Genomic DNA, 25,102 nt, shown 5'->3' with positions numbered 1-25,102 from the left:
TAATGTTGAGTGAAATAAGCCAGACACCAAAGTAAAGATACTGTAAGATTTTGCTTTTATGACACTAGCAAAGGTAAACTCAAGAGGCTTATAATACAAAATATAGGGGACCTAGAGATACACATAAGCTAAAGATGGATGAATGGTTAGGTAACAAGGTTGAACTTAGATGTATGGTAATGGCTAGAAGTAAAAGTAGTTCATTAGTGGATTTATAATAAATATTGTCATATTGAAGGAGAACATGACTGAGAGGGGTTGTAAAGAGCCATGTATCCCACTGATTAACATTACAAATATAAATATATTCTTGCATGAACTACTTTAAAGACATGAATCTTGTACAAAGAGTAAATAATATCAGGGTAGAGGAGGAAGACTACTATTGCATGCTATGGTCTATGTTTAACAAGAGAACAATAGTACCACAGCAATACCAAGGGCAAATAATTGGAGGGTAAGGACAAGAGTTAAGGAAAGGTTTGGAGTTTCTATTTGGTGAGGGTATTTTTATCAGTTATTTTTCTCTTGGGAGCAATGAAAATTGTCTAAAATTGAGTTGATGATTATACCATTAAGTCAGGATAATGTGAGACATGGACTGTTGACTTTATACATGATGCCCAATGGATGGCAGTGGCTGAAGGATACACTGACTGAAAAGCAGAATGGAGAACTGTGGTGTAGACATATGATGGAATACTGCGCTGCTACAGAAAAGAAGGAAGTTATAAGGCATGCAACGATGTGAATGAACATGGGGGGCATTATGTGATGTAAAATAAGCCAGAAACAAAAGAGCAAATATTGTATCATTGCATTTAGAAAATATTTTCTAAATTACAGCCTAGATTGTAAGCTCTTACGGCAGTCACATTTAGTCTGGAGCTGTTAATGCTATTTCTACATTTTGAGAGGCTTTGCTATATATGTGTAATCTAGTATTTCCAGGGAACTCTAGGTACCTGTGTGACACCTAAGACTCAGAGGAGGAGTTCTAACGGTCTGAAAATCAGTATTGCCACATATAACATCTATTAAAGAAACCGAAAAAGAGATCAGGCTTCAATTAGAGATAAGAACAAAACCAATCAAGAAGGCACTAAGGTAAATGAGAATATAGCAGTAAGGAGGACATTGTCTGTATTTTAGAACTTCACCTACTCTATCAGACCAACGGAAGGGAGGTTTATTTTGTCCAAAACCTAAATTTACTGTAGCACATAATCTAACTCAACCTGGTGGGATCGATCATTTAAAGAACCCAAACACATAGGACCCAGAATGGGAACGAGGGTCTGTAATTTTATATAGCTTAATATAATACTCAGATATATCCCAGAGTATGTTGGGCAGATAACTAAAAAGTACTGGCAAAGTCACTGGAGTGATGGGAGAAAACATACAGAACTATTAAACTTTAACACTGGGGAAACATCTGATAACTGTGTCAAACATTAGCAACTCCCAAGCCAATTGGGCAAGTCCTTGATCTTGAGTCCTGTTCTTGTGAAGCTTATTTCTATAGTGGAGAAGCTACTTATGCCTAAGTGTTACTTCCAGAAAACCTCTTTTGTTACTCAGATGTGGCCTCTCTCTTTCTAAGCCCAACTCTGCAAGCAAAATCATTGGGACATGACATCCAGGGGTGGAATTCTCCCTGGAAATATGGTTTATGACTCCCAGGGTTGAACCTGGCCCTGACACCATCAACAATGCCTTCCTGAACAAAAGGGGGAAAAGAAGTGTAACAAATAAGGTATCCATGGCTGAGAGTTCAAATAGAGTTGAGAGGCTACTCTTATTCAAGCTTCAGATAGATATTGCTATTTATCATGGTTTGCAAAACCCCAACCAAAACCATTCCTGCCAAACTTGAAGAACACCTAAGGCTCTATATGAGATTCTACAAAGGTTCCATGCACTATGATTACTTTCCAGAAATGTACAACCTCTAGATGGGTTCCTAGGCCAGATAAATCCGAAACCCAGAGGGGCCAGCCTCTCCAGAATATCAACTAGGTTTATCCTGCTACCCTATATTTTCAACAGCCCTTTCCAATATGAAAAAATTAGAAGGGGCATAGCCCAAACACCCCTGAAGACTGGGAGAAAGATCAAAGGAGAAGCTGGAGTTATAACAGAGAAGACAGGATTTAAACAAATAAGTATGACTGCTGAATCATTATACTGATATTTCTTTTAGTCTCCAGTATCTTGGAGCAGCTAAAAGGAAAAACCTAAAATTGTAGAACTGTAACCCACACCAAACTCTGAAATCTGTTCTAATAACTAATTTTGCAGTGTGCTTTGAAATTTATTGCTTTATTTGTATATGTTATTTTCATAATAAAAAAAATTTAGATTGAGCAAATAAAAATCACTAAATATATACAATACATGAACAACAAACAAATTAGCAAAGAACCTAGTAATATATAGAAATCTCTATAAATAAATTAGTGCACATTCTTCTCAAGGAAACATTATGTTTCATATTCATTTATTAAAACTAAATAAACAATATATCTTAAATTAAATATCAGTAAATGTCAATGTATCAGTATCATATAAATATTTTTATGAGCACATTGCTAATTTAAATTGAGACCTGAATAACAAATTGATTGGTTATCTAACCAAATCTTTCCCCCTTACATTTGAAAATTTAATATACATTTCACAATTCAAGTCAAATAAAAATATCACAATTTCAATTGGGAATAAAATGAACAATTAAAGTACTACATGCAGAAATGTACAGGAGGCTGTTGAAGCAGTTCTTAGTGGAAAATGATATTTAAATGCTTATTTCAGAAAAAAAGGCCAAAATTTATATTTAAGAAGTCCAGAAAATAAACACAGTAAAATCTAAAAAGAATGTAAGAATGGTGCTAATAAAGTCCAGAGTAAATACTGAGGAAAACAAATATAGAATAAATCAAAAAGGCTACCATGCCAAAAGGTAATATTTTTTTAATTAAAAATCTCAGACTGATATAGAAACAGAAATTGGCCATCTATCAGTAGGCAAATTCAAGCAGTACTGCCCAAGCAAAAAGAGAGAAGACACACAGATACACACTGACAAATTTCTAGAATGAAAACAATGATACATTACACAAAGAAAAAACTTTTGAAAAATAATTTTGCAAATATTCTATACCAACACATTTGTAAATATGCTCAAAAATTTGACAATTACTTTAAGGCACATACAGCAAACAAAAAAGGATGTCTATTTATGCATGTGTGTGTGTGGCTTATTTAAAAATTTTTTAATTATAAAAAGAAAATGAGAGCTGGAATAGACTTAAATATTTCAAAAACGCCATCAATAATTTCAACCTTTCCCAAAAAAGACCCAAGAGGATTTAAAGAATTCTTTGAATTTAAACTCTCCAGAGACAAGAAAAATAGGGACTAATCCCTAATTTCTTGAATGAGGCTAGTTTTAATGATTTTAATAGCAAACAAGGGCAGAAAAAATATTGGCAAACCCAAACCTATAACAAATTAAAGATAAAATCTACAGATTTGAGAGGTATGTTTTTTAACATTTTCATCAGATTGCAAGTGCAAAGAAAATGGATCAAGCTATCACTTTAGAAGTGGTGCAAACAATGCTTTATCCCTGAAGAAATGAAACCAAAATACAAATCAATTGTCTACAGCTTTCTCTTGGAGTATCATCAAATAATAAAGAAAGATTGATGTGTGCCCAAAAGGAGGCCCTCCTTATTTTCAGAATTTTTTTTGATTAGGAAAGCATTACTTTTTTTTTTTTTTTTTTAAACAAAGTGAGTTGAGGAAAGGCGAGTATACAATATACCCATAATTTCACTGGAAGAAAAATGCTCACAGCTCAAGAATTTTATTGTACAAAAGGACAAAGCACACTTATCCCAAGAAGTATATTTTGATTAATCAGTAAAGAAAGGTGAAAAAAAGTCTTTTGCAACGTTTTTTGGTATAGTTACAGAACTACTGTTTCAATCATCCAAGAAACAAAAACAGTAAGATTTTATTAAAATGAAATAATGGCAATGATAGCTATGAATTCACCCTGAGGAATATCACAACCACTGCTAAGACAGTCATTTACAGAGAACATCATCAGTTTGCCTTTATATTGCATTTTCTTTCCACTGATTCAAAATTTTCAAATAAATTTAAATGGCACGTGCAAAACCTAAGACCATCTCATGAACTAAAATTATCTCCTCATGCACTATTTGTAAGAACTTCTGAGAACTAAAACCTATTTTAAAGGAGGATTAGAAAAAAAAAAGTAGAAATTCATCCAATTTATAAGCAAAAATTAGTAATTGTCAGAATTAGTAACTGTCAATTGCACTGACAATTATCATTGTCAAAGCTACTTTTTTATTTTGGTGGTACGTTTGGATTTCCAATTTTAAAGAAAGCAGAAAAACATGTCAATCATTAACATACTTCAGGGTAGAGATCTTAGAAAAGGGATCATCATACAAAACAACTGCGATATATTTTTATATAATTTTACAGTTTTTAAACTAAAACTTCCCTCTCATTCACTTTGTTACAGTTGCATAAATAACTTGCTTTAGCAGATCAAAGAATTTGGGTTTGACTAGGGAACAGACAATAATATTTAAATCACATTAAGATAAAATGAATGAACTAGAAGTCACTTCCCCATCTCATTCTCATTATCTGCAAGATCCTAAAACTTATATTAACAATTAAAGGCAGTTACTTCATAGGTGCTTGTCATAAACATGAAAACTTTTGTGTGCTGTCTTGGCATCCATCTTCCTTCAGCTAAGGCAATTGCCTCAACACTACCCTGTGGCTTAGTTAATGAACCACTTTGCAGCCCTGGGGCATAAACTCTCCAGATCCCAAACCTGTGTCTGTGGCCACCACCACACCACCCACAATTCTCATTCAAAACCCACTGCACTGCTCCCAAATGATAAGGTAACCATCCTCACCACCACTGGATATCAGTCCATTTGTTTTAATCTAACCAATCCTTGACTCCCATGGGGAATCTACTAACCTTCACCACTGAACCATAATAAAAGTAACCCCAAGGGGTCCCTCTCCCTCTGCCTGTGTACTCTCTACTTGCTGGCTGAGTCAGCTGAACCAATCACCTTCTCATCAACCCCTTACGTACGCCCAATTCTCACACTCTGTGGGACCTGTGAGTAACAACCTATCTTTTTTCATGCTTTATGGCCGTGGTGGCATGAAACTGTATATACTCCAGAAAAACATGTTCTTGAATCTAACCCATTCCTGTGGATGTATATCCATTGTAAGTAGGACTTTTTGATGAGGCTACTTCAGTTAAAGTATGACCCACCTCATTCAAGATGGGTCTTAATTCTACTACTGGAGTCTTTATAAACATAATGAATACAGAGAGGAAGCCACAGAAGCAAAAAGTTGAATTCAAACCCAGAAGAGAAGGGAGAGACCAGCAGATGCCTCCACGTGGCTTGAAAGGAGGTAAGGATTGCTAGCAGCCAGCCTTCAGGAAGAAAGCATTGCTTTGATCCCTGGATCTGGACAATTTCTCAGCATCAAATTGTATGCTAATAAATTCCCACTGTTTAAGCCAACCCAGTTCCAGGTATCTGCTTTCAGCAGCCTAGGAAACTAAAACAATGGCCTTTCCCATTGTATAACACCTGACCTCCACCAGGGCCCAAATTTAAAAACCAAGTTTAAATCAAAATAATGCCTGTACAGTAAATATCCAAATAAATGGATCAATTGACTTCAAGGGGATAGGTATTTTCTTGAAAACTATATTAACATAAACAATAAATCAAGTATTACACTGAACAAAGGACCTATCTATATATCACCAAGGTTCAAGGAGCAGCTTTCCATCAACTATATTAAGTAAATATATTAATGTGTAGAATAAAATTAAAAATCCAACTGAATATTTTTCTAAAATACTGATCAGATTTTAGTACTAGCACTGTATATTCCCTCAAAAACAAATCAACACTTTTTGTATCTCCAATGTGAGATAATAATTTTACTATCCTATATATCATTTTCAAGTCATAATAATGCCATAATAATTTTTTAGTGATATAATACCTGTAGGGTATAATGCATGAATCCAACACTCAGTTTAAGAAAAAAGAATATTATCATTACTTTGAAATTCCCTGAGGGTCCTTCTCTACCCATTCTCTTGTCAATCTTTCAGAGGTAACTATGAACCTGGAATCTGTGTTTAAAACTTGTATTTCTTTATGGTTTCACCACCTGTATTTATGGTCCTGAATATATATCGTTCATTATGTAAGATTTTTAATTTTATATAAATGGAGGTATACTGAATGTACTCCTCTGATGCTTGCTTTTATCATTCAATATTACATTCCTGATTTTAATTCATGTGTTTTCACTGTAAGTTATTCATTTTCACTGTTACAGTATATTTCATAATATAAAAATATCACAATATATTTTGCTGACAGAAATGTATGTTGCTTTTAGGTTTTGCTATTGATATGCGGATTCTTATACATACCTCTTGGTACACGGGTATGAGATCTGGATTATAGGGACTTCATTATTGTTAGAAAATAATGTCGAACTATTTTCAAAAGAAATTTAAACTCACCCACAACGTATAACTGTTTCAGTTGTTCTGCATCCTCACCAACGTTTGAAATTGTTAGACTTCTTAATTTTTGCCAGTATGCTGGCTATGAAATGGTATCTTATTGTGGTTTCATTTCTATTTCTTTGCTTAATAAGGAAGATGAATACCGTTTCAAGCTTACTAACTAGTTAGGTTTCTACTTCTGTAGCTTGCCATTCAGGTCTTTAGCCTGTTTTACTACCGAGTTGCTTATCTTTTTCTCACTGATTTAAGTCAATTTTGGTTATCAATTCTTTGACAATCACATGTGTTTTAAATATTATCTCCCTGTTGTGATTTTCGTTTTCATCATAGTCTTTTGATAAACAATGATTATTAAGTTTAACGTAATAACATTTTTCAACCTTTCTTTTATGGTTACTCTTTTTTTTTGGCATGGGCAGGCGCCAGTGGTTACTGTTTTTTATATCCTGCTCTAAAATTCTTCCCTACCCTAAGGTCATAAAGACTTTTTCTCTATTATCATCAAAAAATTTTATGGTTTTGACTTTCATATTTTATGTACCTAGAATTAATTTGGGGATATGGTTTAAGGTAGGGTACTAATTTTTTTTCAAACAAATAACCAACTGTCCTAATGCTATTTATTGGCAACAATGTCTTCTTACCCAATGATATACAATGCCACATCTGACCCAAATCTAACTTTCACATTCATAAGTATGAATCTAAGGCTGTTTTCACTACTAAAAATTCTGTAACTTGAAGGTAGTAAAACTACTTCATAAACTAAGTCAACAACTAGTAATAACGTCAAGAAATTTTTTCAAAGAAGAGAACATTCAGTAACAGAGAATCCTGTCTTGGGAAATATAATGAGAAAAAAAATACTGCATGGAATTAAAAGAGATTGGGTTCTAATTCCCATTCTGAAACTTGCTGAATACATAGTATCAGACATCTTCAGAAAGCCTCAACATTCTGAGCTACTAAAAACCATGGTGGCAAAGGGCACCCAGCATAGGCCTGAGGCCACCAAGTCAAACCTACAGCCTGGAGTTTCCAAGTTCAGCGGCTGTACTGGACCACATGTCTGAGGGGTATCTGCATTTGTGGGTGGTTCTAGTGCTGTGCTGGAGCCAGTTTCTACCATCTCAAGCAGACTGGTAAATACTCAGGAATCTGTGACCTTGTTATCCAACCACTGGTAGCTGAAAATCCACTAAAGTCTCAGGCCTCTACCACCAATCCCTTGGTAATTACTGAGACATGGATAACCACTCAGATTCTGAATGAGACTGGCCTGAGTTGAAGTTCAGCACTTCCATTTTCTAATTATGGGTCCTTAGGCAAGTTTCCTCATCCAGACCAATGAAATGATTGAATGAAATAACGATGCCACAGCTTGGCCTTAAGAAAACAATACCTGGGAGATATATATGATTATTAATCAAATCACAATTAGTTGAATGTCTTCCCTCTACAGGCATTATGCTCAGGCTACACACAATAACTAACATCCCTTATAGTATCCAAAGTTATAGCCCAGGAGGATATATAGTAAATGCTCAGTAGGAGCAACCATCCCTTGCTACTCAAGGAAAGTGACAAGTGTTTCTCACAGTTCCTTTGAGAGAGCTGTCAGGCTAATGTTGGCTTCTCTGCTTTCATTTACAATTCCAGTCTCACATTTTTTTTCCAGGTTTAAAGTAATTTTGATTTGACTGGTACTAATTAATAGACTGGTTAATAGAGAATATTAAGGAATTAATGTTAAACTTATTAGCAGTGACAAAAGTATGATGATAAAAGAATAAAATGTCCTAATACATCTGATATATGTATAATAAATTAGGGATGAAATGATAGGATGCCAGATACTTGCTTTTTCTTTTTTTTTTGGAGGGGGGGGTACATGGTCCGGGAATCAAACCCAGGTCTCCTGCATAGAAGGCAGACATTCTAACCAATGAACTACCCGTGCACCCCAGATATTTTGAAATATCTTTTTTGAAAAGTCAAGATAAAAAGAAGGAAGAGCCAGTGCCTGCCCATGTAAAAAAAAAAAAGAAGAAGAAGAAGGAAGAGCAAGTATAGAAGGCAAAATGTTAACAATTATTAAATCAGGGATTCTTATCATTATGCCATTCATTCAGGATGGTTCATTATGTCATTGTCTCAATTTTTTTTTTAATCTCATAAATAGAAACTATTGTTTTAAGCTCATCTGTTTTCAAAATTTCTGAGGCTATCAGAAAGGTGATGAGGGCCACTGGCTTCAGAATTCAGTAAACATGGGTCTAAATCTTACCTCCTACCACATGCTGGTCAAGTCAACCTCCCCCATGTCTCCATCTCCTCATTTATAAAATGGTGATTATAATAATCATGTGATAAGGATTAATTGAAGAAATATAAGTAAAACTTTTAGTACAATGACTGTTATACAGAAAAGTCAATTAATATGATTGATTTTTAAAATAATGATCATTATTGGATTAAATCAGTCAATCAGGAAGGTCCGCACTTGAACCACATTATTTTGCTACCCTAGAACAGCTGTGATGTATAGTCACCATTGTTCTCTACTGAAAGAAGAGTTCACAGAAACACCTGCTGAACCCACTTGCTCAGGAGTGGGTTGCATGTATCTGAGAGGTTACATATGATCACCCCAACAGAACTTCCATGTGCACTTAAATTTTTCTCTCTTCCTTTTTAATTTCCATTTTTTGTGTTTTACAATGTACATATTAGTTCATCAGTGCATATTTATAATTTATATATAATATTTATAGAGATACCCATATTGGGGAGTTTAATAATTTTTATTGATGTGATACAGAATGCCTACCCTTGGTATTGGGAGGGCTGTAGATAGAGCACAGGCTCTGGGTTCCAGTCCCACTTTCTCACCTATGTGAACCTGGGTAAGTTAATCTTTCTGTGCCTCATGATTTCTCATCTTATGGTGAGTATAACAGTAATCACCTCAAAGGATCATTATGAAGAAGAAATGAGAATGCTGCATGTAAAGCACTTAGAACCATGCTTGACACTCAACCATAAACACTTATATATTATTATATATTCTACCATTGTTATTATTGGCTTTGACTCTATGATTTTCTTACCCTTGTTTTTCTTCATCCACATTTCTGCTACTCCTTATGTATTTTTAGTAAGGTATTTCAGATCCTTTTCTGAAAAAAAAGTATTAAATAAACAACTATACAGATTTTTTTTAAGGTGCCAGAAATTGTGTTAGGTGCTAAAGAATACAAAGATAAAATATTGTTTCAGCTTTCAAGGATAAGCTCACAGTTTAGTTGGGCAGACATGCATACAAGTAACCACGTGCAATATACACAATCTGAGAAGCTTATGGGAGAGGTGTCCACTGCCATGAGGACATGGAGAAGCTGAGGTCTATGAAGTTTTCCTAGAGAAGGTGGCATGGGAGTCATGCTGCCCAGAAGCCAAGGATCACGGGGTAGGGATTCCAAGATAGATTCATTCTGGGACTGATGTGCTATTCACACTGCTAGATACAAGCGGGTGCTCAGTAAATTCCTGCTTTGGATTAACTGATTCAAGAAGTGTGAAAACAGATAGGAAGAGACAATAGGACAATGCCCAAGGGCATCAGTTGTCAAGGGAAGTGGAGAACAAAAAACCAAACTGAACAAACTGACTCCTCGGACAAACTTGCTCTGACAACACATCACAGGTGTAAAAACCAGAGAAGTATAACATAGAACTACCTTATAACCCAGCAATTTCACTCCTAGATATATATCCAAAGGATTTGAAAATGACTTGAACAGATATTTATTCACCAGTGTTCACAGTATTACTCACAATGGCCAAAAGGTGGAGGCAATCCAAGAGTCCATCAACAGATGAATGAATAAACAAAGTGTGGTATATCCATACAATGGAATATTACTGAACCATAGAAAGCAATGAAGTTCTGATGCATACTACAACATAGGTGAACCTTGAAGACCTTGTGTTGAGTGAAATAAGCCAGAAACAAAAGGACAAATATCTTTCATTTATATGAAATATCTAGATGAGCAAATTCATGGAGACAGAAAGTAGGTTATAGTTACCAGGGGCTGAGGTGGGTAGGGATTTATTCTTAATGGGTACAGGGTTACTCTTTGGGGTGATGAAAAAGTTTTGGTTACGGATGGTGATGATAGCACAATATTGTGACTGTAATATCACTGTCATACACATGAAAGTGGCTGAAATGGGAAATTTTGTGTTGTATATATTTTGCCACAATAAAAATTTATTTAAAAATAATAGTGGCATGGGAAAATTAGGAAGCTCCAAAATAGCTACACCTACACAAGCATTGAAAAACAAGCAAAAACTGGCAAAATCAACTTTTCAGGGATCTAGAAAACAATCAAAGGGTTACAGTAACCAAGCAACTACTGAATGAAGTTAAAAGGCAATTTAAACACTAAAGGAGATTCAGACTTTTAGGAAGAAGGTGGGGCAGAGTGGACTGAATTCATTCCTGCTCCATGGAACAAGACAGGGCACAGGGAGAAAATGACCAGGACTGCAATCCCAGGGTATGAGTAATCAAGAAGGGTCTCTAGGGAGCTTTGGGAAGGAGAGAGGCATGGGAATGCGGAAGGGGAGAGAGAGGTGGGTCAATCTAACATGATCTCCACTGCAGCATGAGCGGAGTGACCATGCCTCCACTCCAGCCTGCCTCAGCTGCTGGCTGGGGAAGCCTCTCAGCCTGGGTCTGTGATCAAGTACAACTGCGGCAACCCCAGTGGCAGAACCAATTGTCCATGGCAGGGATCTAGGCTTTCACCCACTGGGAGCAATTGCACCTGGGTGCCAAGAACAGCTGGCCCCACAGGCATGGTTTCTGGCATACCTGCCAGACACTGGGCACTATATTAAAAATATATAGACAAACATACTACAAAAAATAAATGGGATGGGCCACAGTGGCTCAGCAGGCAGAGTTCTTGCCTGCCATGCCAGAGACCTGGGTTTGATCTTTGGTGCCTGCCCATGCAAAATAAATAAATAAATAATAAGTAAATAAATAAATGACAGGGAAAAAATAAGTGAAGGGAAAAGGAAAAGAACATTAGGGAAAAAAATGAAACCAAAGGCAGACAGTGTGTTAACCTGCCTACACTTACCCTTTGTCCCAGCAGGCGGTAAACCCAAGGCACCTGTTCCCTTCAGGCTCTCCACTTCCTAACTGTAGCAGTTAGCCTATACTTACCTCTTCTCACCAGTGGGTGGCACACCTGAGGCTCCTTCTTCCTCAGGCCCACCCCTCTGGGACTGCAGTGGTTCAAAGACAGTATGCATGGTCAGGGGCAGGGAGCAGGGGTGCCTGCTCTGCCAGACCCAGCCATCAAAACTGGGGAGCTGACCAGTGAGGGATCAGTTAACTTGCAGCGCCAAGCACCCGGCCGGTCTGCCTGTGACGCCAGCCATTCCTGGCACCCAGCTGCCATAGACAATTGATTCTGCCTCTGGGGTTGCCGCGATTGCACCAGGTCACAGGGCAACTCAATATTTAGTTTTCTGAGGAATCACCAAACTGTCTTCCACAGCAGCTGTGCCACTATCCATTCCCAGCAAGAGTAAGTGTTCCTATTTCTCCACATTCTCACCAACATTTTTAGTTGTCTGTTTGTTTAACAGCACTCACTGAGAGAATTTGTGATGAAGAGACAAGCTCTACGAGAAATACTAGAGGGAGCACTAGACGCAAAAAGGAAAAGAAAGGAAAGAGGGTCTGGAGAAGAGTATAGGAAAGAAGACTATCAAGAAAGGTTAAAGAAAGAAAAAAAAATCATATATGACACATAAAATCCAAAAGGAAAAAGGTAGAAGAATGTACCGCCTTTATAGTTAAAACATTAAATGTTAATGGGTTAAACTACACAATCAAAATACACAGACCGGCAGAATGGATTTAAAAATAGGCCCACCTAGAGAGCAACTACTAGGTAACCAGAAACAGTGCAAAACAGCTCCCGGGGCCACGGCAGGGACCGGACACACAGCGTACCTCAGTCTGGACTGGCTGGACCGGCTGCGAGACTCCACTGCGATGAGCTCCCCGAGCGGCACACGCTTCCCCGGGTCGCGGCGGCTGGTGGCCGGCGCCTCTCCCTACCTCCTTCCCAGACCGGCTGAGAGTATCAGAGAGGCAAGTTTCCCAAGCCGCGGCGGCCGGTACCCCTCTTTTGTGGGCGGCTTCCCAGACCAGCTATGAGTCTCGGATCAGCGGGTTCCCCAAGCCGCGGCGACCAGCACCCCTCCCCCGCAGGCGGCTTCCCAGTCCAGCGGCGGCTCTCAGATCGGCGAGTTCCCCAGGTCGCGGCGACCGGTGCCCCTCCTCCACAGGGGGCTTCCCGGTCCAGCGGTGACTCAGATCAGGGACTTCCCCAAGCTGTAGCGGCCGGTGACCGGCGCCCCTCCCCCACAGGTGGCTTCCCAGTCCGGCGGCGAGTCTCGGATCGGCGAGTTCCCCAGGACAGGGCAGCCGGCGGCCGGTGACCCTCCCCCACAAGCGGCTGCCCGGAGGGAGAGGAGGGAGTTTCTGACAGTGGCAGGGACTGGGTCCAACCAAACACCAATAGTGGCATTAATAAAGGAGCCACAACATCTTTTGCTGGTGGGACCCACAGACAAACAAGCGCCACATACTGCGCAGGATAAAAAAAACAGAGCCCAGAGACTTCACAGGAAAATCTTTCAACCTGCTAGGTCTCACACTCAGGGAAATCTGATTAAATGTCCAGACGCCAGCAAAAAATAACAAATCACACCAGGAAAATTGAAGATATGACCCACTCAAAGGAACAAACCAATAGCTCAAATGAGATACAGGAGCTGAGACAACTAATTCTGAATATACGAACAGAAATGGAAAACCTCTTCAAAAACCAAATCAATAAATTCAGGGAGGACATGAACAAGGCAAGGGATGAACAAAAAGAAGAAATGGAAAGTGTGAAAAAACAAATCACAGAACTTATGGGAATGAAAATACAGGAGATGAAAAAAACAATGGAAACCTACAATGGTAGATTTCAAGAGACAGAGGTTAGAATTAGTGAACTGGAGGATGGAACATCTGAAATCCAAAAAGAAACAGAAACTGTAGGGAAAAAATGGAAAAACTTCAGCAGGGGCTCAGAGAACTAAATGATAATATGAAGCGCACAAATATATGTATTTTGGGTGTCCCAGAAGGAGAAGAGAAGGGAAAAGGAGGAGAAAAACTAATGGAAGAAATTATCACTGAAAATTTCCCAACTCTTATGAAAGACCTAAAATTACAGATCCAAGAAGTGCAGCGCACCCCAAAGAGATTACACCCAAATAGGCGTTCTCCAAGAAACTTACTAGTTAGAATGTCAGAGGTCAAAGAGAAAGAGAGGATCTTGAAAGCAGCAAGAGAAAAACAATCCATCACATACAAGGGAAACCCAATAAGACTATGTGTAGATTTCTCAGCAGAAACCATGGAAGCTAGAAGACAGTGGGATGATATATTTAAATTACTAAAAGAGAAAAACTGCCAACCAAGACTCCTATATCCAGCAAAATTGTCCTTCAAAAATGAGGGAGAAATTAAAACATTCTCAGACAAAAAGTCACTGAGAGAATTTGTGACCAAGAGACCAGCTCTGCAAGAAATACTAAAGGGAGCACTAGAGTCAGATACGAAAAGACAGAAGAGAGAGGTATGGAGGAGAGTGTAGAAAGAAGGAAAGTCAGATACGATATATATAATACAAAAGGCAAAATGTTAGAGGAAAATATTATCCAAACAGTAATAACACTAAATGTTAATGGACTGAACTCCCCAATCAAAAGACATAGACTGGCAGAATGGATTAAAAAACAGGATCCTTCTATATGCTGTCTACAGGAAACACATCTTAGACCCAAAGATAAACATAGGTTGAAAGTGAAAGGTTGGGAAAAGATATTTCATGCAAATAACAACAAGAAAAGAGCAGGAGTGGCTATACTAATATCCAACACATTAGACTTCAAATGTAAAACAGTTAAAAGAGACAAAGAAGGACACTATATACTAATAAAAGGAACAGTTAAACAAGAAGACATAACAATCATAAATATTTACGCACCGAACCAGAATGCCCCAAAATACGTGAGGAATACACTGCAAACACTGAAAAGGGAAATAGACACATATACCATAATAGTTGGAGACTTCAATTCACCACTCTCATCAATGGACAGAACATCTAGACAGAGGATCAATAAAGAAACAGAGAATTTGAATATTACAATAAATGAGCTAGACTTAACACACATTTATAGGACATTACACCCCACAACAGCAGGATACACCTTTTTCTCAGCGCTCATGGATTATTCTCAAAGATAGACCTTATGCTGGGTCACAAAGCATGTCTCAACAAATTTAAAAAGATTGAAATCATACACAACACTTTCTCAGATCATAAAGGAATGAAGTTGGAAATCAATAATAGGCAGAGTGCCAGAAAATTCACAAATACGTGGAGGCTCAACAACACACTCTTAAAACAAGTGGGTCAAGGAAGAAATTACAAGAGAAATTAGTAAATATCTCGAGGCTAATGAAAATGAAAACACAGCATATCAAAACCTATGGGACGCAGCAAAGGCAGTGCTAAGAAGGAAATTTACTGCCCTAAATGCCTATATCAAAAAAGAAGAAAGGGCAAAAATTCAGGAATTAATTGTCCACTTGGAAGAACTGGAGAAAGAATAGCAAACTAACCCCAAAGCAAGCAAAAGGAAAGAAATAACAAAGATTACAGCAGAAATAAATGAAATTGAGAACATAAAAATAGAGAAAATCAATAAGACCAGAAGATGGTTCTATGAGAAAATCAACAAGATTGATGGGCCCTTAGCAAGACTGACAAAAAGAAGAAGAGAGAGGACGCAAATAAATAGAATCAGAAATGGAAGAGGAGATATAACCACTGACCTCACAGAAATAAAGGAGGTAATAACAGGATACTATGAACAACTTTATGCTAATAAATACAACAATCTAGATGTTGTTCAAGTTCCTAGAAAGGCATGAACAATCAACTTTGACTCAAGAAGAAATAGATGACCTCAACAAACCAATCACAAGTAAAGAAACTGAATCAGTCATTCAAAAGCTTCCCAAAAAGAAAAGTCCAGGACCAGATGGCTTCACATGTGAATTCTACCAAAATTCCAGAAAGAATTAGTACCAACCCTGCTCAAACTCTTCACAAAAATTGAAGTGCAGGGAAAGCTACCTAATTCATTCTATGAAGCCAACATCACCCTCATACCAAAACCAGGCAAAGATATTACAAAAAAAGAACACTACAGACCAATCTCTCTAATGAATATAGATGCAAAAATCCTCAACAAAATTCTAGCAAATCGAATCCAGCAACACATTAAAAGAATTATACATCATGACCAGGTAGGATTCATCCCACGTATGCAAGGATGGTTTGACATAAGAAAATCAATTAATGTAATACACCATATCAACAAATCAAAGCAGAAAAACCACATGATCATCTCAATTGATGCAGAGAAGGCATTTGACAAGATTCAACATCCTTTCCTGTTGAAAACACTTCAAAGGATAGGAATACAAGGGAACTTCCTTAAAATGATAGAGGGAATATATGAAAAACCCACAGCTAATATCATCCTCAATGGGGAAAAATTGAAAACTTTCCCCCTAAGATCAGGAACAAGACAAGGATGTCCATTATCACCACTGTTATTCAACATCGTGTTGGAGGTTCTAGCCAGAGCAATTAGACAACAAAAAGAAATACAAGGCATCAAAATTGGAAAGGAAGAAGTAAAACTAACACTGTTTGCAGATGATATGATACTATACGTCAAAAACCCTGAAAAATCCACAGCAAAACTACTAGAGCTAATAAATGAGTACAGCAAAGTAGCAGGTTACAAGATCAACATTCAAAAATCTGTAGTGTTTCTATACATTAGCAAAGAACAAGCTGAGGGGGAAATCAAGAAACAAATTCCATTTACAATTGCAACTAAAAGAATAAAATACTTAGGAATAAATTTAACTAAAGAGACAAAAGACCTATACAAAGAAAACTACAAGAAACTGTTAAAAGAAATCACAGAAGACCTAAATAGATGGAAGGGCATACCGTGTTCATGGATTGGAAGACTAAATATAGTTAAGATGTCAATTCTACCTAAACTGATTTACAGATTCAATGCAATACCAATCAAAATCCCAAGAACTTATTTTTTCGGAAATAGAAAAACCAATAAGCAAATTTATCTGGAAGGGCAGGGTGCCCCGAATTGCTTAAAGTATCTTGAGGAAAAAAAACGAAGCTGGAGGTCTCACGCTGCTGGAGTTTAAGGCATATTATGAAGCCACAGCAGTCAAAACAGCATGGTACTGGCATAAAGATAGATATATCGACCAATGGAATCGAATAGAGTGCTCAGATATAGACCCTCTCATCTATGGACATTTGATCTTTGATAAGGCCAACTCACCTGGGACAGAACAGTCTCTTCAATAAATGGTGCCTAGAGAACTGGATATCCATATGCAAAAGAATGAAAGAGGACCCATATCTCACACCCTATACAAAAGTTAACTCAAAATGGATCAAAGATCTAAACATTAGGTCTAAGACCATAAAAGAGAGGAAAATGTAGGGAGATATCTTATGAATCTTACAATTGGAGGCGAGTTTATGGACCTTAAACCTAAAGCAAGAGCACTGAAGAAAGAAAGAAAGAAAGAAATGGGAGCTCCTCAAAATCAAACACTTTTGTGCATCAAAGAACTTCATCAAGAAAGTAGAAAGACAGCCTACACAATGGGAGACAATATTTGGAAACAACATATCAGATAAAGGTCTAGTATCCAGAATTTATAAAGAGATTGTTCAGCTCAACAACAAAAAGACAGCCAACCCAATTACAAAATGGGAAAAAGACTTGAACAGACACCTCTCAGAAGAGGAAATACAAATGGCCAAAAGGCACATGAAGAGATGCTCAATGTCCCTGGCCATTAGAGAAATGCAAATCAAAACCACAATGAGATATCATCTCACACCCACCAGAATGGCCATTATCAACAAAACAGAAAATGATAAGTGCTGGAGAGGAAGTGGAGAAAGAGGCACACTTATCCACTGTTGGTGGGAATGTCAAATGGTGCAACCACTGTGGAAGGCAGTTTGGCGGTTCCTCAAAAAGCTCAATATAGAATTGCCATACAACCCAGCAATACCATTGCTAGGTATCGACTCAGAGGACTTAAGGGCAAAGACACAAACGGACATTTGCACACCAGTGTTCATAGCAGCATTATTTACAATTGCAAAGAGATGGAAACAGCCAAAATGTCCATCAAAAGACGAGTGGCTAAACAAACTGTGGTATATACATACGATGGAATATTATGCAGCTTTAAGCATATGAAGCATGTAATAACATGAACGGACCTAAAGAACATTATGCTGAGTGAGTCTAGCCAAAAACTAAAGGACAAATACTGTATGGTCCCACTGATGTGAACCGACATTCGAGAATAAACTTGGAATATGTCATTGGTAACAGAGACCATCAGGAGATAGAAATAGGGTAAGATAATGGGTAATTGGAGCTGAAGGGATACAGACTGTGCAACAGGACTGGATACAAAAATTCAGAAATGGACAGCACAATACCACCTAATTGTAACATAATTATGTTAAAACACTAAATGAAGCTGCATCTGAGGTCTAGTTTTTTTTTTCTTTTTTTTATTTTTTTCTCTCTATTGTTTTATTTCTTTTTCTGTTGTCTTTCTATTTCTTTTTCTAAATCGATGCAAATGTACTAAGAAACAAATATGCATCTATGTGATGATATTAAGAATTACTGATTGTATATGTAGAATGGAATGATTTCTAAATGTTGTGTTAGTTAATTTTTTTAATTAATATAATAAAAAAAAATAGGCCCACCTATATGCTGTCTATAGGAGACTCATACCCATGGACAAAAAAAAAAAAAGGGTGAAAGTGAAAGGCTGAAAAAAAGATATTTCATGCAAACAACAACCTGAAAAACAGCAGGAGTAGCTATAGCAATATCCAACAAATAAGACTTAAAATGTAAAACTGTAATGTAAGAATCAAAGAAGGAAACTATGTGTTAATAAAAGGAACAACTCAACAAGAAGACATAACAATCATAAATATTTATGCCCCGAACCAGAGTGCTCCAAAATGCACAAGGCAAACACTGACAACACTGAAGGGAGAAATAGACACCTCTACTATAATACTTGGAGACTTAAATTCCATGCTCCCGTCAATGGATAGAACATCTACACAGAGGATCAATAAGAAAACAGAAATTTTAGATAACACGATAAAAGGACTAGACATAACAGAAATTTATAGAACATTACACCCCACAACAGCAGGATATACATTTTTCTCATGTGCACATGGATCATTCTCAAGAATAGACCATATGCTGGGTCATAAAACAAGTCTCAATATATTTAAAAAGACTGAAATCATAAAAAAAAAAAAACTTTCTCAGATAATAATGGAATGAAGTTGGAAACCAGTAACAGGCAGATGGCTGGACAATTCACAAATATCTGGAGGCTAAGCAACAAATTCTTAAACAACTAGTGGGTCAAGGAAGAAATTACAAGAGGAATCAGTAAATATTTGGATGCAAATGAAAATGAAAACACAACATATCAAAATTCATGGGATACAGTAAAAGAGATGCTGAGAGGGAAATTTATTGCCCTAAATGCCTATATTAAAAAAGAAGAAAGAAGAAAAATCAAAGAATTAACTGTTCACTAGAAGAACTAGAGAAAGAACAGCAAATTAACCCCAAAGAAAACAAAAAGAAAGAAATAACGAAGATTAGAGAAGAAATAAATGAAACTGAGAACATAAAATAATTTAGAATATTAACAAAACCAGAAGTTGGTTCTCTGAGAAAATCAATGGACTCTTAGCTAGGCTAACAAAAAAATAAAAAGAGAGACAGAGAGAGGGAGGTAAGATGCAAATAAGTAAAATCAGAAATGGAAAAGGGGACATAACCACTAACTCTGCAGAAATAAAGAAGGTAATGAGAGGATACTAAGAACAACTAAATGCTAATGAACTAGAAAACATAGATGAAATGGACAATTTCCTTGAAAGGCATGAATGACCAACACTGACTCGACCTCACACACCATTCATAAGTAAAGAAATTGAATTAGTCATCAAGAAGCTCCCCCAAGAGAAAAGTCCAGGATTAGATGGCTTCACATGTTAATTCTACCAGCATTTAAGAAAGAATTAGTACCAATCCTGTTCAAACTCTTCAAAAAAATTTGAGAGGAGAGAAAGCTACCTAACTAATTCTATGAAGCCAAGACCACCCTAATACCAAAGCCAGGCAAAGATACTACAAGAAAAGAAAATCACAGAACAATCTCTTTAATGACTACAGTTGTAAAAATCTTCAACAAACTATTTGCAAATCGAATCCAGCAGCACATTAAAAGAATTATATACCAGGACCAAATGGAATTTATTCCAGATATGCAAGGATGGTTCAAGGCAAGAAAATCACAATTAAGGTAAGACACCATATCAATAAATCAAAGCAGAAAAACCACATGATCATCTTGATTGATGCAGAGAAAGCATTTGACAAAATCAACATCCTTTCTTAATGAAAACACTTCAAACAGTGGCATTAGAAGGGAACTTCCTCAATATGATAAAGGAAATATATTAAAAATCCACAGCTAACATCATTGTCAATAGGGAAAGACTGACAGCTTTCCCTTGAACATCAGGAACAGACCAAGGATGCCCCCGTCACCATTTTTATTCAACATTGTGCTAGAAGTTCTAGCCAAAGCAATTAGACAAGAAAAAGAAATAAAAGGCATCCAAAATGGAAAGGAAGAAGTAAACCTCTCACTGTTCGCAGATAATATGATATCATATGTGAAAAATCTACAGCAAAGCTGCTAGAGCTTATAAATTAGCATAGTAAAGTGGCAAAGTACAAAATCAACATTCAAAAATCAGTAGTGTTTCTATACTATCCAGTAATCAGCAATCTAAGGAGGAAATCAAGAAAAAAAATTCCATTTACAATAGCAACCAAAAGAATCAAATATTTAGGAATAAAATTAACTAAGGACAGAAAACACCTATGGAAAGAAAACTACAAGGAATTGCTAAAAGAAATCACAGAAGACCTAAATAAATGGAAGAGCATACCGTGTTCATGGATTGGAAGACTAAATATAGTTAAGACGTCAATCTTACCCAAATTTATTTATAGATTTAGTGCAATACCAATTAATATCCCAACAACTTACTTTGCAGAAATAGAAAAAACAATAACCAAACTTATTAGAAAGGGCAGGGTGCTCCAAACAGCTAAGAATATCTTGAGAAAGAAAATTGAGGGAAGGTCTCATACTACCTGACTTTAAAGCATATTTCAAAGCTACAGTGTTCAAAATAGCATGGTACTGGCATAAAGCTAGATATACTGACCAATGAAATCAAATTGAGTGTTCAGAAATAGACCTTCTTATCTAGGGACAACTGATCTTTGATAAGGTGGTTACGCCAACCCAACTGGGAAAGAGCAGCCTCTTCAATAAGTGATATTTGGAGAACTGGCTATCCATACACAAAACAATGAAAGAGGATCCATATCTCATACCCTGTAAAAAATTAACTCAAAATGGATCAAGGACCTAAATATTACAGTTAAGACCATAAAACTTTCAGAATATAATATAGGGAAGTATCTTACAAATTTTCTGGTAGGAGATGGTTTCCTAGACCTTACACCTAACTCATAAGCAACAAAAAAATAGATGAATGGGATCTCCTCAAAATTTTGTACAACAAAGAACTTTTTTAGGAAATAAAAAGGCAACCTACACAATGGGAGACAATATATGTAAACTACATGTCAGATAAGGGTTTAATGCCCAGAATATATAAAGAGATTCTGCAACTCAATAACGAAAAGAAAAACAACCCAATTTTTAAAATGGGCAAAAGACATGAACAAACAGTACAAATGGCTAAAAGGCATATGAAAAGATGCTCAACTTCAGTGGCTTTTAGGGAAATGCAAATCAAAACCACAATGATCTCATACCCACGAGAATGGCCATTATCAAAAAAAACAGAAATCAACAAGTGCTGGATAGGATGTGAAGAAAGAGGCACACTTATCCACTGCTCATGGGAATATAAAATGGTACACCCACTATGGAAGACAGTTTGGCAGTTCCTCAAGAAGCTAAGTATAGAATTGCCATATAATCCAGCAATCCCATGGATTATATGGCAATATGTATTAGGTATATATTCAGAGGAACTGAAAGCAAGGAACAAACAGATATTTGCACACAAATATTGACAGCACCATTATTTACAATTGCCAAGACACAGAAAGCGCCCAAATGTAAGTCAATGGACAAGTGCTAAACAAGCTATGGTATACACATACAATGGAATATTACACAGCTGTAAGACAGAATAAAGTCATGAAGCATGTAGCAAAGTGGATGAACCTTGAGGACATTATGCTGAGTGAAATTAACCAGAAACCAAAGGTCAAATACTCTATGGTCTCACTAACATAAACTAATGTTCCTGAATGAACTTGAGAGTTCAAGTTAAGAACATAGAGACTGGGCATTTGGTGCTGAAGGAACATAGAATGTGCAAAAGGACTGATTGTAAAAACTCAGAAATGGATTGCATGATACTATCTGATAGTAACACAATAATATAAGTACACTGAATGAAGCTAAATATGAGTTTGGTTGAGGAAGAAAGGATGGGGGCACATATAACACCAGAAGGAAAGGCAGAAAATAAAGACAGTAAAACAGGCATGTGTAGAGTAGACAATGATGGTAATTAAATATATAGATACGAAAACCTTTTTGCATGAGGAAAAACAAATAAATGTCAGCATTGCAAGGTGGTGAAATGAAAATACGACCTATGCAAGCTAGAATCTACTGTCAACAGTAACAACTGTAATATGTTTCCACTGAATGTAACAAAGGCATCATGCCAAAACTAAATGTCAACAAGCGGAGGATATGGAGGAGGGTTACAGATTCTTTGCAGAAGAAAAGGAAATGTCTTCATATAGATTACGGTGGTGAGGGCATGGCTATTAGATTGGATTGTATGATGTGTAAATAAAACTCTTTAAAAATGAACAGAGAGAAACAAGTGCTAGAGAAAACGTGGAGAAAGAGATATACCTATGCACTGTTATAGGGAAGTTGAGAGGTGCAGCCCCTCCAGAGGGCAGTGTGGTAGTTCCACGAAGGTAGGGGTAGGATTGCCATTAGATCCTGCAACACCGTTGTTAGGATACACCTAGAGGAACTGAGTGTTTCTATTTTGAGTGGGTACACAAATAGAAATTTGCATACTGGTGTTTATGGCAGCAGTGTTCACTGTTCACAATAGAAGGAGGTGGCCTAAGGGTACAATGTCTGAGGAATGAAAGAGGCAACTGTAGTGTATATATACAACGGATTACTGAGAAGCCACAAGAAGGAATGAAGCTGTGATGCATACAACTAGGTAAATGAACCTTAAGGGCAGGATGTTGAATGAAATGTAAGAAACAAGAAAACAAATATTACTATGCCTCATTCATATGGAGTAAGCATAATATACAAACCCAGAGAATTGAAGTCAAGAGAATGGGTTATCAGGTTGGGGCCTATTATAAAGTACCCTAGATTGTAAGCTCTTACAGCAGTCACATATATTCAGGAATTGTAGCTGTTATTTCTAAATTCTGAGATGCTGAGCTATCTGTGTAAAATCTGGTCATTCCCTGAAACATTGGGTATTTATGTGACACCTGAGACTCAGAGTTAGAGCACTGAAGTTATGAAAATCAGCATTACCCCATATAGCAACTGTTTAAAAAGTTGAAAAAGGGATCAGATTTCAACTAAAGATATGAATGAAGCTGATCTGGACAGGCCTAAGATAATTCAGAATACAGGGTAAAGGATGATATCATCCATATTTTAAAATTTTAACTTGTCTCTGAGATCAAAGGGAGAGACGTTTATTTGGTGTAAATTTTATATTTTGGGTAGTGGGTGCATGGGTGGTTCAGTGGTAGAATGCTTGCCTTCTATGCAGGAGACCCACATTCGATACCCAGACCATGCACCCCCCCCAAAAAAGATCATATTTTGGGTAGTGCATCATCTAATTTAATTTGTATTGTCTGTTTATTTGAATACCACAATTACATGGAATCCTGAATAGAGCGTGAAATCTTATTGGTTTGTGCAGGTTAGTGTGATACTCTGATACAACCCAGAGTAATTTGGGCAGAGAATAAAAAACTATTTGCAAAGTCCCCTTTGAGGACAGGGGAGAAAGGAGGAAATATCAAACTATGTCATACGGGGAATTTGTGATATCCTCACAAGCAGTGAGACAACCAATTCAACAGACTGAGCCCTCAATCTTGGGGTCCAGCCCTATGAAACTTATTCCTGCAAAGGAGAAGCTAAAACTACTTATAATTATGCCTAAGAGTCACACCCAGAGAACCTCTTTTGTTGCTAGGATGTGGCCTCTCTCTCTCTAAACCAGCTTAGCAGGTTAAGTCACTGTCCTTGCCCCTACGTTGGATATGACTCCCAGGGGTGTCTCCCTGGAAACATGGGACAGGATTTGTAGCATGAGCCAGGACCCAGATTTCAGAGTTGAGAGGTTATCTTGGAGGCTATTCTTATCCATTATATAAATATCCTTTTTTAGTTAATAGTGCATTGGAGAGGCTAGAGGGAAGTATCTGAAACTGTTGAGCTGTGTTCCAGTATCACTGATACTTGAAGATGATTGTGTAACTATATGGCTTTTATAATGTGATCATGTGATTGTGAAATCCTTGTATCTGATGCTCCTTTTATCCAGGACAAATGACTAAAAAAAATAAGGATAAAAAATAAATAAATTATGAGGGAGGGATAAAGGATAAAAAAAAAAAATGGTTAGATTGAAATACTAGTGATCAGTGAGAGGGAGGTGTAAGGGTAAAAGTTTTTTCTTTTTACTGGCTTTTCTGGAGTAATGTTCTAAAAAATGATCATGGTGATGAATACACAACTATGTGTTAATATTGTGAGCCTTTGATTGTATACTATTGATGGACTGTACATGTGAGTATTTTTCAATGAAAATATTTTTTTAAAAATAGACTAAGGTCTAAATGTAAGAGCCAAACCCATACAACTAATAAAAGAACACATAGGGGAAAATCTTCAGGTCCTTCTATTAGACAACAGATTCTTAGAGACAACACCAACAGAACAAGCAACAAGCGCAAAAATAAGCAAAATGGACTTCATAA

At 36.9% G+C, this 25,102-nt stretch overlaps 1 protein-coding gene across 10 annotated transcripts in view; it reads right to left on the bottom strand.

The window, feature by feature from the left end:
- Positions 1-25,102, bottom strand: part of APLF (aprataxin and PNKP like factor) — a 176,413-nt gene that overhangs the window by 121,740 nt on the left and 29,571 nt on the right. For 2 of the 10 annotated variants that reach the window (XM_077134435.1, XM_077134434.1), the window contains exon 2: positions 9,754-9,822. The exons of the other annotated variants lie outside the window; for them this stretch is intronic. The gene's annotated coding sequence lies outside the window, so the exon portion shown is untranslated. The remainder of the gene's footprint in view (positions 1-9,753; positions 9,823-25,102) is intronic. 10 annotated transcript variants of the gene reach the window in all.

The sequence above is a fragment of the Tamandua tetradactyla genome, chromosome 17 (genome assembly GCF_023851605.1).
Source record: "Tamandua tetradactyla isolate mTamTet1 chromosome 17, mTamTet1.pri, whole genome shotgun sequence".
Taxonomy (NCBI): domain Eukaryota; kingdom Metazoa; phylum Chordata; class Mammalia; order Pilosa; family Myrmecophagidae; genus Tamandua; species Tamandua tetradactyla.
This window is presented reverse-complemented; position numbering and strand designations above follow the sequence as displayed.